This window comes from Chiloscyllium plagiosum, unplaced genomic scaffold (genome assembly GCF_037043375.1).
Source record: "Chiloscyllium plagiosum isolate Xiang-an unplaced genomic scaffold, Cpla_swu_hap1 HiC_scaffold_5, whole genome shotgun sequence".
NCBI classification, from domain to species: Eukaryota; Metazoa; Chordata; class Chondrichthyes; order Orectolobiformes; family Hemiscylliidae; genus Chiloscyllium; species Chiloscyllium plagiosum.
Window position 1 is genome coordinate 98,531,120 of NW_028270143.1, and position 17,746 is coordinate 98,548,865.

At 42.3% G+C, this 17,746-nt stretch overlaps 1 non-coding gene across 1 annotated transcript; it reads left to right on the forward strand.

The window, feature by feature from the left end:
- The first annotated feature begins 8,996 nt into the window (after window positions 1-8,996).
- Window positions 8,997-9,070, forward strand: trnai-aau (transfer RNA isoleucine (anticodon AAU)). The gene has a single exon. It is a non-coding gene; the product is annotated as a tRNA-Ile (tRNA).
- Window positions 9,071-17,746: the final 8,676 nt, after the last annotated feature.

Sequence of the window (17,746 nt, forward strand, 5' to 3'; positions counted from 1 at the left end):
TTTTTTAAAAATGACAAAGAAGATTGGCAAAGGTTGAGCAGTGGATTTTGTCTATCTGGACTTCAGTAAGATGTTCGAAAAGGTTCTGCATGGCAAACTGGTTAGCAAGGTTAGATCACATTGAATTCAAGGAGAGCTAACTGTTTGGATACAAAGTTGGGCTGAAGTTAGGAGACAGAAGGTGGTGCTTGAGGGTTGTTTTTCAGACTGGAGGCCTGTGACCTGAGGAGTGCCACAAGGATTGGTGCTGGATTCACTGCTTTTTGTCATTTATATAAATGATTTGGATGTGATTATGGGAGGTATGGTTACTAAGTTTGCAGATGACACCAAAATTGATGGTATGGTGGACTGCGAAGAAGGTTATCTCAGAGTAGAACAAGACCTTGATCAGATGAGTGGTTGGGCTCAGGAATGCAGATGGAGTTTAATTCTGATAAATGTGAGGTGCTGCATTTCAGTAAGGCAAACCAGGGCAGAACCTATATAGTTAATGGGAGGGCCATGAGGAGTGTTGCCCTGTAATGCTACCTTTGAGTGAAGGTGCATAATTCCTTGAAGGCGGTGTCGCATGTAGAACAGGTAGACAGCATGAAGAAGGTGTTTGGTGCACATGCCTTTATTGGTCAGTGCATTGACTATAGCAGTTGGAATGTTATCCTGCGGCTGTACAGGACATTGGTTAGGCCATTGTTGGAATACTGCATTCGGTTCTGGTCTCTCTGCTACAGGAAGGAGGTTGAAAGGCTTCAGAAAAGATTTACAAGGATGTTGCTGGGATGGGAGAATTTGAGCTACAGAGAGAGGCTGAATAGGCTGGGGCTGTTTTACCTGGAGCATCAGAAGCTGAGGGGTGACCTTATAGATGTTTATAAAATTATGTCTGGCATGGATAGGGTGAATAGCCAAGATCTTTTTCCCAGGGTAGGGGAGTCCAAGACGAGAGGACATAGGTCTAAGGTGAGAGGGGAAGGATTTAAAAAGGACCTAAGAAGCAACGTTTTAACACAGAAGGTGGGTGACTGTAATGAATGAGCTGCCAGAGGAAGTGGTGGAGGCTGGTACAATTACAACATTTAAAAGGCACCTGGATGGGTATATGAATAGGAAGAGTTTACAGGGAGAGAGGCCAAATGCTGGCAAATTGGACTAGAATAATTTAGGATATCTGGTTGGCCTGGACGAGTTGAACTGAAGGCTCTGTTTCAATGCTGTATGTCTCTATGATTATATATTGCTGTGTGTTCACTGTTACTGGATCAAAATCCTGCAAAATAACAAAAAGAAAAAGTGTGTCCCTACTCTATGTAGACAGTGTTCACTGCAAGGATAATTATAGTTGGGGAGTAAATACTGGACTAGCCATTGACTCCATATGCCAAGAAAGAATTAAAGAAGTAGTTTTGTTACCTTTATTTTTCTTTAAAAATTACATAAGGGTTTGCTCTCACATGACTGGCATTCAGTGATGTCATGACTTTTTTCATGCATATATTTGCCCCATTTTTGTTCATTTATGGGATATGGGGGTATCATAGCAAATCTCTAACTGCACCCGAGAGGGTGATAGGGAGCCACCTTCTTGAGCCACTGCAGTTCATCTTGGAAATGTGTACATTGCTGCCACAGTAAATTGGTGATGGGGTATTGGGTGAGTGGGGTTCCAGTGAAGGCAGCTACCAATGATGGTATCTCCATGCATCTGTTGCCCTTGTCCCTTGGCGGTAGAGGTCAGATGTTTGACACGTAGAGTTAACAGAGTTGTGGGAGTTTGCTATCATGTACCCGAGAGGTGGTACACCATGTTGCTACCGTGCGCCTGTTGTGAAAGAAGGGGGTATATGGGGATCATGCAGGACCTTTTGACTTGAATGGCATCAGATTTCTTTATTTAAAATTTAACTGAAAAGCTTTTTAAAAATCTTTTACAAAAGATTTATGTATAAAAAGATCCATCAAAGCAGAAAACAAGTACAAAGAACAAGGCCATAACGTGACACCATTGTTACTAAACAACCCACTATTCTACCAAAACAAACCTATCTACCTAACTAAAACTAAACTACAAACAGTAGATGTGATCTATATGGACTTCAGTAAGGCGTTCGATAAGGTTCCCCATGGGAGATTAGCAAGGTTAGATCTCATGGAATACAGGGAGAACTAGTCATTTGGATACAGAACTGGCTCAAAGGTAGAAGACAGAGGATGGTGGTGGAGGGTTGTTTTTCAGATTGGAGGCCTGTGACCAGTGGAGTGCCACATGGATCGGTGCTGGGCCCTCTATTTTTTGTCATTTACATAAATGGTTTGGATGCGAGCATAAGAGGTACAGTTAGTAAGTTTGTAGATGACACCAAAATTGGAGGTGTAGTGGACAGCGAAGAGGGTCACATCAGATTACAACAGGATCTGGACCAGATGGGCCAGATGGGCGAATGGGCTGAAAAGTAGCAGATGGAATTTAATTCAGATAAATGTGAAGTGCTGCATTTTGGGAAAGCAAATCTTAGCAGGACTTATACACTTAATGGTAAGGTCCTACGGAGTTAGGCCACTGTTGGAATATTGCGTGCAATTCTGGTCTCCTTCCTATCGGAAAGATGTTGTGAAACTTGAAAGGGTTCATAAAAGATTTACAAGGATGTTACCAGGGTTGCAGGATCTGAGCTGCAGGGAGAGGCTGAACAGGCTGGGGCTGTTTTCCCTGGAGTGTCAGAGGCTGAGGGGTGACCTTATAGAGGTTTACAAAATTATGAGGGGTATGGATAGGATAAATAGACAAAGTATTTTCCCTAGAATGGGGGAGTCCAGAACTAGAGGGCATAGGTTTAGGGTGAGAGGGGAAAGATATAAAAGAGACCTAAGGGGCAACTTTTTCACACAGAGGATGGTACGTGTATGGAATGAGCTGCCGAGGAAGTGGTGGAGGCTGGTACAATTGCAACATTTAAGAGGCATTTGGATAGATACATGAATAGGAAGGGTTTGGAGGGATATGGGCCGGGTGCTGGCAGGTGGGACTAGATTGGGTTGGGATATCTGGTCGGCATGGACGGGTTGGACTGAAGGTCTGTTTCCATGCTGTACATCTCTATGACTCTATGACTCTACAAACATATTAAATAAATACTATCTTAAATTACATGGCATCAGATTTCTTAAATGTTGTTGGAGCAATGCTCAATCAGGCAATTGGAAGGTATTCTAACACCTGCAGATGGTGCACAGATATTATGGGGGCGAAGAGATTCATTATCTACAATAGAATTCACAATCTCAACTGTTTCATTATTTACAAAGTCGGTTGACTTATGCTTCTGTTCATGTAGGAGAGTGAATGTCTTTACACTTTCTGTACTTTTCATATTTAGTGTATTTTGTGTGTATTCCTGGCAGATGAAGAGTGAATTATAAAGGGGTGCTTCGGACATTTGCCCTCTATGACTTATGCCAAATAGAAGATACACTGCAATCGGAATTCTAAATAGCAAGAAACATGAAAGGACAAATGTCCAAACTATTAGTGTTTGTGATCAAAGGATTTGCTTTGAAATGTTTAACTAAATGGACTTTGGAACTATAGCAAAACGAGCGTAAGGATTATTATGTTTGACAAATGGTTACACAGGAAAAGGTTAATGATATTAGGTGAAAGTGAGGACTGCAGATGCTGGAGATCAGAATTGAGAGTGTGGTATTGGAAAAGCACAACAGGTCAGGCAGCAGCCAAGGAGCAGGAGAATCGACATTTCAGGTAAGAGCCCTTCATCAGGAATGAGGCTTGTGAGACGAAGGGACTGAGAGATAAATGGGAGGGGAGTTGGTCGGGTAGGAAGTTAGCTGAGAATGCAATAGGTGGATGGAGGTGGGGATAATGGTGATAGGTCAGAGAGGAGGATGGAGCGTATAGGTAGGAAGGAAGATGGACAGGTGGGGCAGGTCATGAGGGTGGTGCCGAGTTGGAAGGTTGAAACTCGGATAAAGTGGGGGGAGGGGAATTGAGGAAATTGCTGAAGTGCCTTGTGGTTGGAGGGTCCCAAGGCAGAAGATGAGGCGTTCTTCCTTCTGGCGTCGGGTGGTTAGGGTGTGGTGATGGAGGGGGTCCAGGACCTGCAGGTTTTGCAATTCCTGCGGTGGCAGGGAAAGGTGGGGGGGGGGGGGGGGCGGTGGTGGGGCATGGACCTGACAAGGGAGTCGTGAAGGGAATGGTCTTACAGAAAGTGGATAGCGGTGGGGAGGGAAATATACCTCTGGTGGTGGGGTTTGTTTGTCGGAAGCGGAAATGGCAGAGGATGATGCGATGCGTACAGAGGTTGGTGGGGTGGAAGGGAGGACCAGAGGGGTTCTGTCTCAGCACACAGATTTCAAGAAGATAGGGAGAGAAAAGGGGCATGAGCCATTCAGGCCGCAAGAGCAATAGGAAGCAAAATCCATTTAAACACTGGGATATTGACTGCCTTCTTTTGTTATATATAACTTCTGCTGCTTAATAAATTCCCCTGATGCCTCTGGATTATCTGCTTTTCTGTCCAAAGTTAATTGTCTGGCCTCAAGACTGCTTATAGTTAAAGGTGAGAGGCAGACAAAGCCAATACTGTACTCTGTCTGCAAAGTTGTCAACATCAGGTAAATATTTGGGAGGGATTGTGGAATATCCTCCTCAGATTCAGCTGCTCACAGAAATTCATCACAATTCTCTGCTGCTTCACTAAGACACGTAAGCTGTGATCCTCACAAACCAAACTACCGCAGACCCAATATGAGTGCAAACTAGAGTCAAGCAGGGATGCTTCACTACACCAACACTCTTCGCTATCTTTCTCACTGCCAAACTTCACACCATCTCCATGAAGTTCCCTGCCAGAGTGGTACTAACGTATAGGATGAGCAGGAAACTGTTCAAAGTTTAACATCTGCAGAAGCCAGAACCGAGATCAAACTTTCTGTCATCAAGCTACAGTACACAGCCAATGCTTGTGTATGCACACACTCAGAGGCTGAACTACAAATCATCATTGAAACATTGATGAGGCGTTCTTCCTCCAGGCGTCTGGTGGTGAGGGAGCGGCGGTGAAGGAGGCCCAGGACCTCCATGTCTTCGGCAGAGTGGGAGGGGGAGTTGAAATGTTAGGCCACAGGGCGGTGGGGTTGATTGGTGCGGGTGTCCCCAGAGACGTTCCCTAAAGCGCTCTGCTACGAGGCGTCCAATCTCCCCAATGTCGAGGAGACCGCATCGGGAGCAACGGATACAATAAATGATATTAGTGGATGTGCAGGTAAAACTTTGGTGGATGTGGAAGGCTCCTTTAGGGCCTTGGATGGAGGTGAGGGAGGAGGTGTGGGTGCAGGTTTTGCAATTCCTGCGGTGGCAGGTGAAGGTGCCAGGGTGGGAGGGTGGGTTGAAGGGGGGCGTGGACCTGACCAGGTAGTCACGGAGGGAACGGTCTTTGTGGAAGGTTGGAAAGAGGTGGGGAGGGAAATATATCCCTGGTGGTGGGGTCTGTTTGGAGGTGGCAGAAATGTCGGCGGATGATTTGGTTTATGCGAAGGTTGGGAGGGTGGAAGGTGAGCACCAGGGGCGTTCTGTCCTTATTACGGTTGGAGGGGCGGGGTCTGAGGGCGGAGGTGCGGGATGTGGACGAGATGCGTTGAGGGCATCCTTAACCACGTGGGAGGAAGAACGCCTCATCTTCCACCTCGGAACACTTCAACCCCAGGGCATCAATGTGGACTTCAACAGTTTCCTCATTTCCCCTTCCCCCACCTCACCGCAGTTCCCAACTTCCAGCTCAGCACTGTCCCCATGACTTGTCCTACCTGCCTATCTTCTTTTCCACCTATCCACTCCACCCTCCCCCACACCTTCATCCCCTCCCCCACTCACCTATTGTACTGTATGCTACTTTCTCCCCACCCCCACCCTCCTCTCACTTATCTATCCACCTTTCAGGCTCTCTGCCTGTAGTCCTGATGAAGGGCTTTTGCCCAAAACATCGATTTTACTGCTCCTCGGATGCTGCCTGAACTGCTGTGTTCTTCCAGCGCCACTAATCCAGAACCTGGTTTCCAGCATCTGCAGTCATTGTTTTTACCTGCTGGATAACGGGGATCATTTCTTGGTAGCTTCCACTTGGTGTGAGCAGGCATTGCTGATAAAATCCAACCTCGACATCAGTGTGCCGGTGCAGCCTTTGGATGCCTGAGGAGCAGGGTGTTTGAAATCCGAATCCTCAAACCCAACACCAAGCTCATGGTGTGAAGAGCTGCCGTACTCATCTGGAACATGGGCCATTTACAGCAAATACCTCAAATCCTTGGAGAGTTATCATCAGTGCTGTCTTTGAAAAATCTTGCAAACTCTCTGGCAGGAACAGCATATGGAAGAGTCTGCAGCTCCTGGATTGGACTATTCAGCCATAACAACAGAACCTATCCCACTCAGAGTGGAATCAATTCTTCATTGACCGTGAGAGACTGCCAAAGAGAAAGAAGAAAAATTTCTGATGGAACACAAAGACTAAATTCAAGCAAATTTAAAACAGATGGAATTTTGAGGATTATACTTTTAAACCAATATTAATGAGTCTCTAGCCAAATCAGAGAGAATGTTTACGATGTCTGTGGAGACCAATAATATTTTAAAAATAAATTTGGATTGTTCAGTCAGTAACTGTGTTCAGGTATTAGCTGAAAAGGATTGCACAAGATTTCACATTTTATGATTTAAGATCATTGTTGTAACAAGTGAATGAAAACTGAACATTGTTTCTGTAGACTATATATATTAAATTACTGAAAGGAACACTTCTCTTTAATTCATGTCACACATCACACACTCACACTTCCAGCTTCACCAAGTAGTAACCTTAAGTGACTGTCTAGAGGCTTTTCTCTCTTCGTCTTGTCAGCCAATTAGTGACTGTACTGAGAGATAGGTCAGTGGACATATCTTTTACATGCGTAGCGATAACAGATAGATTTTAAAAAGGTATTTTTGTAAAGCATTTTCAGATATGATAATATCGTATTATACAGCTCTGATCTGTTGGACATGAACTGAGCAATTAAAATTCTGTGGCCAAACATTTAGCCATCTGCCCTAATTATCTTTTGAGTTGAATCTATGTTTTACTTTATCTTTTATTCTCCTCTAAAGTGCCTTGGAATATTTTCTTATGTTAAAGACGTATATAGATATAATGAAGTTTATAAATCAATTATCAATTTATATTGCCATCTGTTTGGAAATTCATAATTCTAATATCAAATCTGCTGATTTTTAAGAGATTGTCTCTTGGTTTACCTGATGTAAAATCATAGAAAATAGATGCAGTAGTAGGCCATTCGGCCCTTCGAGCCTGCACCTCCATTCAATATGATCATGGCTGATCATGCAATTTCAGTCCCACTTTCCCCCCATTTAACAAGACTCCTTTAGCTGCAAGAGTAACATCCAGTTCCCTCTTGAATATATCTTATTTTTAAATTCTTTCATTGGATGTGGGCATCACCGGCTGGGCCAGCATTTATTACCCATCCCTAGTTGCCCAGAAGACATATCTAATGAACTGGTCCCAACAGCTTTTTATGGGAGAGAATTCCATATGTCCTCACCTCAGTCATGAATGGCTCACCCGTTATTAGACTGTGACTGGACTTCCCCAACCTAAGGGACACTTTACCTCTCCCTCTCACTCCGCCCAAGGACATGCAGTTCCTGGGCCTCCTCCACTGCCAAATCCTTACCACCCGATGCCTGGAGCAAGAACGCCTCATCTTCCGCCTTGGGACCCTCCAACCACACAGGATCAATGTGGATTTCACCAGTTTCCTCACTTCCCCTCCCCCACCTTATCCCAGATCGAAACTTCCAACGTAGCAACGTAGCATCCTCTTGACATGTTCTAGCTGTCCATCTTTCTTCCCACCTATCCACTCCACCCTCCTCTCCGACCTATCACCTTCACCCCCAACTTTGTCTATCACATTCCCAGCTACCTTCCCCCAGCCCTATCCCCCTCCCATTTATCTCTCAGTTCCTTTGGGCCAACCCCTCATTCCTGATGAAGAGATTATGTTCGAAACATCGACTCTTCTGCTCCTCGGATGCTGCCTGACCTGCTGTGCTTTTCCAGCACCACACTCTCGGCTCTAATGTCCAGCATCTGCAGTGCTCAGTTTCTCTCGGTATATAGTCTGTCTAGACCCATCAGGATTTTATACGATTCTATGACAGTGGGTTTGCTGTTTAAGTTTGCAGAAGAGCTTGCTGCACTTTTACTAAAATGGTGTTCAAATTTTACTGAGGTTGTTAACGTTTAGTGAGCACATTGGAGAGTATTTCTAAAATCTTTGCTTGAAATCAAGCTACTTTACCAAAATTTTAAAAGGTGTGTGTCCATCGCACTTAACAGTATTAACTATCCTTCAAACTTGCTAAAATAATAACAGGTTCTCATAGTGCACACTCCAGTGCATTCATTCCACAAGCTCGCACATTCCATCATCATTTCTCCATTGTCCCTATCCAGGGTCTCTCCATCTCCCCAACTGCACTCCAACAGAGAAGGCCTGGGCCCCTGCTAAATACTGGGAGTTTAAAGCCATCTCAGGGAAGTTTAGAATTCTGTATTAAAGTAACAAAAATGTAAATGGGTTCCATGAACTGTACTGAAATCGCAAACAGTGAAAATATTAAACAGGTTTTAAACAATTATAGAATAGTAATGTTCAGCAGAATTTGCACTTTCCAAAACAAACCTGTTAAAGAGTGGAGTGTGCAAATCCTGGGAAAATATCTGTTGAATGCTGCATAAAAATGCACACAATTACCAGCAGATGGAGTAAGTCTATACATTTTCATTTAAAAAACGGATTAATATTTTATTTCGAAATTCCAATGGCTCTTTAGTTGAGTAATTTCCAAGGTACTGAGACCTTAAAAAACGTAAACCACCTTTAAAGGCCATCAGATGTGCTGCCTGTATGTAGCTGGCCGGTTAGCTCAGTTGGTTAGAGCGTGGTGCTAATAACGCCAAGGTCGCGGGTTCGATCCCCGTACGGGCCAATTTGTTTTCTCTCTCCATGATTTATTTTGCAGAAAATAAGCTAATGTATACGCATGTATAAAATGAATTACGCAATTATATAAAGTCAAGACGAATGCGTGACATGAAACACACATTGATACAGAATACATTTAGAACTGCTTGATGTGAGTCATTCCCTGAGAGAGATATTGAAGAATTTTGGGGATGACAAAGAACAGACAACGAAAGGGTAAAAGGCCTTTGATGCTGAAGTTTCAGAAATTTCCAGCTTTTGTGAAATCATGATATTTTAGCTGTATTCACTCTGATCAACCAATATTGCCAAATGCAGTGTATGTAATGGGGAAGGCTTTTCCTAAACGCGAATGAGTGGAGAAATTTAACATATCTCACCTCCTGCTAGATTGATATATTCTACAGCACGCGTTGCCAAATTGATCACGATAGGACTACATAACTAGAATTCTCCTCTGTAAAATGGGAATTAATGAAGAGTTTCATATTGCATAGTTTACCATTCTCTCCCTTCTTATCACGCAGCATTTTTTATATAATCACAGTCCAGGTCTCGCATGCACCTTTCAAACTTGGAAAATATGGCCTTAGATTTGTCACAGTTGTCGCCTGTTGTGAGTAGACAGGACAAAAGGATTGTGATAGAATCAAATTGAATAACCTGATTGATGGAGTATGAGGAACTAATTACGAGCAGAAACTTTAAAAAGGGTGCTTTACATCTTTTCCAAACTATAACTTACAAATCAGCCAGTGCCACAATGCAGACCAAATATTCACCAAATTTCTTCTTTATTCAACACCCGCACTTAAAATCAAAATGACGCAAATTTTAAAAGTTCAGAACTTTAAAAGCACTAAACAATAAAACTGGCTACCTATCACAACTGCATGCAATAAATTTCTCCATGTGCACACATCCTTTGATGATACTCCGGTAGAAGATTCTAAAATTCTGAAAGGATGAGACAGATAAAAGAAATTATGTTCCATTAGTTAATGGGCCGGGGTAAGGCTCATAGAAACAAGATTAAATATAAGAAATTTAGAATAGAGGGTAGGGATATTTTTATGTAGTCAAGATTAGAGTGGTGCTGGAAAAGCACAGCAGGTTAGGCAGCATCCAAGGAGCAGGAAAATCGATGTTTCTGGCTGGAGCCCTTCCACAGGAATGAGGCTTGGAGCCCCAGGAATAGAGATAAATGGGGGAGTGCTGCTGGGGAGAAGTTAGCTAAGAGTGCAATAGGTAGATGGAAGTGGGGATAAAGATGATAGGTCGGAGAGGAGGGTGGAGTGGATAGGGGGGAAGGAAGATTGGTAGGTAGAACAGGTCATAAGGATGGAGCTGGGTTTGGATTTGGGGTAAGGTGAAGGGAGGGGAAATGAGGAAACTGGTGAAGTTCACATTGATGCCCTGGGATTGAAGTGTTCCAAGGCGGAAGATGAGGTGTTCTTCCTCCAGGCATCGGATGGTGAGGGAGTGGCAATGGAGGAAGCCCAGGACCTGCATGTCCTTGGCAGAGTGGGAGAGAGAGTTGAAATGTTCTGCCACGGGTCGGTGAGGTTGATTGGTGCGGGTGTCCCGGAGATGTTCCTTAAAGTGCTCTGCGAGAAGGCCTCCAGTCTCCCCAATGTAAAGGAGACCGCATCGAAAGCAACAGATACAATAAATGACATTATTTTTATGTAGCTGTGACTCTGAATTAAGCTTCATTATCAGGAGATAGACACTGTGGAGCAATTAATGAACCAGATTTGAGGTTATTATGATGAAGAAAGATTATTGAGATCCAAATAATGGTCAAGCTGAAGATGTTATCCAGAGGAACTCCAACAGTGATATATTATATTATGATGACCAGCATCCAATGAATCTTCATTGATATTTTCATTGATGTAGTTTGTTTTCTTTTAATTAATATTCTTAAGAATTGGGTCATTATCATCCAAACAAAAATCAAACAAAGAAGCCCCTTTTTATTTTCCCATTGGCCAGTTTTTGTCAGGGGTAATGGTCCAGACTTGATCAACTATTGCTTTGATGTCAAGGCAGGTATTGGGAGTTCCAGGTTTTTAACCAAGTGACAGTAAAGGAATGCCTGAAACCTGAACTATAAAAATTGCGCAAAGTTCTGCAGAATGGAATGTTCACAGGGTGTCTATCCTTACCACCTGTCCTACTCAGAATACTCCTGAGAATTGTTAAGTATAACAAACTAACTTTTTTAATTTCAAAAATATACCTTATTCACAAAAAAATCTTGATATACATACAGAGTCACTAGAGCAGGAGAAAGTAAGGACTGCAGATGCTGGAGATCAGAGTTGAGAGTGTGTTGCTGGGAAAGCACAGCAGGAGAGGCAGCATATCAGGAGCAGGAGAATTCACATTTCGGGCTTAAGCCCTTCATCAGGCCTTTCTTGATGAAGGGCTTATGCCTGAAATGTCGATTTTCCTGTTCCTCGAATGCTGCCTGACCTGCTGTGCTTTCCCAGCAACACACTCTCTACTCAGAGTCAATAGAGCAGTTTGGTTCTGTACAGCCTTTGCAGATACAGAAACAAACAAACACTGGAGTTTAATGTTATCCTACAGACCAAACCCAAGGCATTCCTTACTTATACAAGATGCTATTTATATACATTTGAGGCACTGAGAGGGTCTAATTAGCACACGCTAAAATCCTGGACTCTGGATATACTGCAGAAATAAACTATGTTGCAGCATCCTATCTTACAAGTCACCTTTCTGAATGGGTAACTATTACTTGCAATAGAGACAATATTTTGATTTAATATCACTGCATTATTAAATTTTGCTGAGTGGACTTGGCAACTCAATTCAGATCTGGTTACCTCTCTTGAAGAAATAATTAAATATCTAATCATGCTGACCCTCATTCAGATTTGTGTCCTGGACAATAGATACTCTGAAAAGAATAAGGCACTGGATTGACTTAAAAGCTTCTACTTCCAATCTTTGGAGTTCTCTTTTTTTTAATTACTTTTTTTTACTTTGTCTTGATCTTATACAAGATACAATAAGGTCTTTAAAAAACCAAAAGCTGTCAGTAAAAATACCACAGTAGATAAGCAGGAGGCTGGAAGAACACAGCAAGCCAGGCAGCATCAGGAGGTGGAGAAGTTGACATTTCAGGTACAGTATAACCCTTCTTCATTCTGCATTCCTGAAGAAGGGTTATACTGAAACGTTGACTTCTCCACCTTCTGATGCTGCCTGGCTTGCTATGTTCTTCCAGCTTCCTGCTTGTCTACTTTGGATTCCAGCATCTGCAGTTTTTTTGTCTCTAAGTAGAAATACCAATGCATCATGCTTGAGTTTCAACTGTCTCATGACAACATATAATACAGAGCAACTTCATTTTGTGTACAGTATTTAAATTCTTTCACACCAGCTGAAAAGGTAATTTTGTTACTGGGGAGAGGACTAGTCTAACAGTTGCCAACATTGTAACAACTGTTCTTTGTACAACTTATTGGTTGCCAAGTACATTGGTGCATGTTATGAACATAAAAATGCTATATTATTGCAAGTTATTTCCTTCATAAGCTGAAATCATTTCAGAAAAGCCCTTACTGAAGCAGACAGTATATTCTGCATTGAACAAACACCAACTTTATTTTGTTTTCCTTTATAACTCAGGAAATATAATCTGCCTATACAGTACATGTTCCAAAAGGTTTCCATGTAGAATTAGTATCATAGAAAGTCTGATGGAATCAAATAATTCCCATTCATCTCTGATTCATAGCATGAAACCACTTACATATATTCAGATGAGAATAATTTATACTCTGATGAATGTCAATTGTGGTTCAGTTAGTCGCAGTTTCACCTCTCAGCAAATTGTAGCTTCATGGTTTCACTCTAGAATTTGAGTACAAAAATCAATCCTGTCTTAAAGATTCAAACTGAGATGGTGCTGCACTGTTGGAGTCCAATGAGATTTAAACAGAGAACCCTCTGCCTCAGGTACATTTAGAAGATCTCAAGCCACTATTTTTAAGAATAAGTGATTATTTCTGGTGCCACCAACAATATTTATCAGTGAACATTTATCAATCAATCAACATAAAAAAAACAGATTTTCTGATCATTGTCATATTAGTTCATTATGCGAGATAAGCACATTTGATATTGGGGGACATATCAGCAAGGATAAGGAATTGGTTAACTGACAGAAAATAAAATCAGGGTAAATAGTTTTCAATTTTAGATTAGAAAACTGTAATTAGTGAAGTGCTGCAGGGATCAGGGCTTAATTATTTACAGGAGAAAGTGAGGTCTGCAGATGCTGGAGATCAGAGCTGAAAATGTGTTGCTGGAACAGCGCAGCAGGTCAGGCAGCATCCAGGGAACAGGAGAATCGACGTTTCGGGCATAAGCCCCAAGAAGGGCTTATGCCCGAAACGTTGATTCTCCTGTTCCCTGGATGCTGCCTGACCTGCTGCGCTGTTCCAGCAACACATTTTCAGCTCTTAATTATTTACAATCAATAGTAATGACTTGATGAAGGAACTGATGGTATTATGGCCATATTTGGGGACAATACAAACATAGTTTTGTGAGAAGGATACAAGTGTCTGAAATGCTTATGTATAGGTTATGAGTGGACAATCATTTGGCAAATGAAGGATATGAAAATATGAGGTTTTTCACTTTGACAGGAAGAAAATAAAAATAGGACATTGTCTAAATGGAAAAACACTGCAGATTTCTACAGTTTAGTGGGATCTAGGTGCTCTTGCACACGAATCACAAAACACCAGCATGCAGACACAGTAAGTAGTTATAAAGTAAATGGAGTATTGGTCATTATTGCAAGCAGAGATGGAGTATAATTGTAGGGAAGTCTTGCTACAACTGTACAGGGCATTGGTGAGACCACATTATAGTACTGCATCTAGTTTTGTTCACTTAAGAATGGAGTTCAGAGTAGGTTCATTAGGCTGATTCCAGGTGTGGAGGGTTTTTTAAAAAAATGTTTCAAGTGAATGTGAGCATCACTGGCTAGTTTAGCATTTATTGCTCACCCTGAGTTGCCCTGGAGAAGATGGTGAGAAACTTTCTTGAACTGCTGCAGCCCTTGGGGGTGTAGGAAGATCCACGGTCTGTTCAGGAATTCTAGGATTTTGGTATTTTGACAATAAAGGAATAGTGTTGCAGTTCAAGTTGGGATGGTATGTGACTTGGACAGGAACTTGCAGGTTGTGGTGTTCCCATGCATCTGCTGCTGTTGTTCAAGGTGGTAAAGGTCACAGATTTGGAAGATACTGTCAGTGGAGCCTTGATGAGTCACTGCAAGGTATCTTGTAGATAATACAAAATACTGCGAATATACATCATGGTGAAGGGAATGCTTCATGTGGAACATGGAGTGCCAACTAAGCAGCCTATTTGTGCTGGATGGTGTCAAGTTTCTTGAATGTTGCTGGAGGTGCATTGAGGAGAAAGTGAGGACTGCAGATGCTGGAGGCCAGAGTTGAAAAGTGTAGTGCTGGAAAAGCTCAGCAGGCCAGGCAGCATCCGAGGAGCAGGAGAATTGACATTTCGGGCATAAGCTCCTCAGATGCTGCCTGGCCTGCTGAGCTTTTCCAGCACCACACTTTTTAACAACTTGAGGTGCATTGATCCAGGTAATTGGAGAACGTTTAATCCCACGCCTGACTTATGCCTCATAGCTAGACGCTGGATGTAGGTAGTGGGTTTCTTACCACAGAGTTCGTAGTTTCTTCTATTGCTATACAAGGAAATGTTGAGCAGATTCAGCTTTTGAATTGAGAAGAATGAGAGGCAATCTTGAGAGATGTAAAATTCTAAGGGAGCTTGACAGGATAAATGCTGAGTTTTTTTTTCCCCTCATTGGTAATCTACAACTAGGTAACACTATTTAAAAATAGCAGGTCTCTCATTTAGGATGTGGATGAGGAGGACGTCCTTCTCTCAGATCATTAACGTTTGACATTCTCTCACAAAAACAGAAATTGCTGGAGAAACTCAGCAGATCAGGCAGCACATGAGGGAAGAAAGTTGATTGATTTTATTTGATTTGATGTATACTCAAGTACAAAAGCACGGGAGTACAGGGAGAAGTGTATAATATCGCGACACAAGATGCCATCTTAGGTACAAGTACCAAGGTACAGAATCTTAAAAACAAGGTAGAAAGAAAGAACAAAGTTAAAAGTTAAACATTGCAGTAATAATAGTAGAGCATTAAACATACAAAATAAGGTTAAAAGTTACACAATGCAGACTTCCTTAGTTTTAAGTAGAAAATAAAGGAACAAGGGTGAAAATTCAAACATTTGGAGTTACTGTTTTAAGTCCATTGACTCTTCATCAGAGTTCGTCAGACTCTTCAGTCCTATTAGCTAGGAAAAACGGGTGTTTATGCTTGGCAAAGTGGTAGTGGTGGGGTTGAGGGCGTGAATAGGTGGAGATGGAACCCAGCGACAGATACAGAGAGAGAATAAAAGGGGTACATAAACAAGGAGATATTGGATAGTGGGCCAGGACAGAAGGAAAGCTTAATAAAGATAACAAGAGCTATGAGTGAGAAAAAGATCTAGCTGAATGCAACCCCTAATTGATAAAAGAAGCTTGGAGTTCATGGGAATGGGTGACTGTGCTAAAGCAACCACGTCATAACAGGGTAAAAAAAAATGAAAGAATAGAATCAGGCTCTAAAGTTATGAACTCCATATTGAGTCCTAGAGGCTGCAAAGTGTCCAAAAACAAACTGAGTTGTCGTTCTTTGAGCTTTCATTGATGCTTGCTGGAACACTGCAGCATGTTTACGACAGGAATGTTGGCCAAGGAACACAGTGGTGTGTTGAAGTGGCAGGCAAATGGAAACTTGGGATCATGTTTGCGGACAGAGTGTAGATGTTCAGCAAAGCGGTTACTCGTTTCCCCAGTGTAGAGGAGACCACATTATGAACAGCGAATACAGTAGACTAGATGGAGTGAAGTACAGGTGAATCGCTGCTTGGTATGTCTGGAGCCTTGGATAGTGAGGACGGAGGAGGTAAATGAGCAGGTATTAAACCTTCTGCAGTGCTCCAGTGAGCCTCAGCACAAGCTTGAAGAAAAACATCTCATTTTCCACTTGAGGACCCTGTGGCCTCTAGGACTCAACATCCATTTCAATAACTTTAGAGCCTGATTCCATCCTTCCAATATTTTTATCCACCCCATCTCTAGTTTTATTATGAAATGATTCATTTTAGCAGCCACCCATTCCCAGGTACTCCCAGGCCAATTATCACATTATATGGGTCGTAGTCAGCACAGTCAACCCATTTTCTCACTTTTAACTCTTATTATGTCTTATTCAGCGTTTCTTCTGTTATGACCTCTGATCCATTACTACTTGTTTACCTACCCCTTTCATCTCTCTCTGGGCTCTATCTCCACCTATCCATTCATGTCCTCCACCCGCTAACTTCAGCTAGCATATATACCAGATTTTCACAGCTATTAACAGTCTGTTGAAGAGTCACTGGACTCGAAATGTTAACTCTGATATCTTCCCAGACACTGCCACACCTACTGAGTTTTGCCAGACCATCTGCTGTTCCTTGTTTTATTTTTAAAAACGCTTCAACTAACGGAGGTTCTGTCATTGAATTTATTCAAAGTTGAGCTCGGTGGAGTTTGATCCATAGGGATTCAGGTATTATGGAGGAAACAGGCAAGAATGTGAAATGAAAGCCACATCAGATTAGTCATGATCTTATTGACTGGTGTAACAGGCTCAAAAAGCTGAATGATGCACACTGTTCCTATTATTGACATTCTTATTGGTGTTTGAAGAACAAAAGAAAATTTACAGCCCGGGAACAGGCCCTTTGGCCCTCCAACTCTGAGCTGATCCAAATCCACTGTCTAAACCTATCGCCTAGTTCCTAAGGGTCTGTATCCCTCTGCTCGCCACCTACTCATGCATCTGTCCAAATGCACCTTAAAAGAATCTACCATGCCTGCCTCTGCTGACAAAACATTCCGGACACCTACCACCCTCTGTGTAAGGTTTCTCTCTCCACAGACATTGAGTACCTTCAGTGCTTTTTTTTTTGTGAAAGTTTGTTCTGCACAATCTGGCTGTTGCATTTTCTACAACAGTGATTATTCTTCAGATAAGTAGTTCCAAATAAGAATCATATTGGACTTGAAACAATAACTTTGTTTCTCTTTCCACAGACATTGAGTCCCTTCAGTGCTTTGTTTTTATTTCAAAAGTAGTTTTTTGGCTGGAAACATTTTTGGGACATCCTGTGGGTGTCATTGCACAGGAAAACTCAGACTTAAGTTTTCCATTCGAAGTGAACCTTACTGAGCTGCTCTGGAGAAAGTGAGGACTGTCGATGCTGGAGATCAGAGTCGAGAGTGTGATGCTGGAAAAGCACAGCAACAGCGGAGCAGCAGGAGAATTGACGTTTCGGGCATAAACTCTTCATCAGGAAAGTTCCTGATGAAGAGCTTACGCCCAAAACACTGATTCTCCTGCTCCTTGGATGCTGCCTGATCTGCTGTGCTTTTGCAGCACCACACTGATGTTGCTGTGCCTGAACTAAAACTATTTGACACCAAACGTAGGGATACTGCCAATAAAATGTTCTTTCACCTGGCAATAATTTTTGTAATATAATGA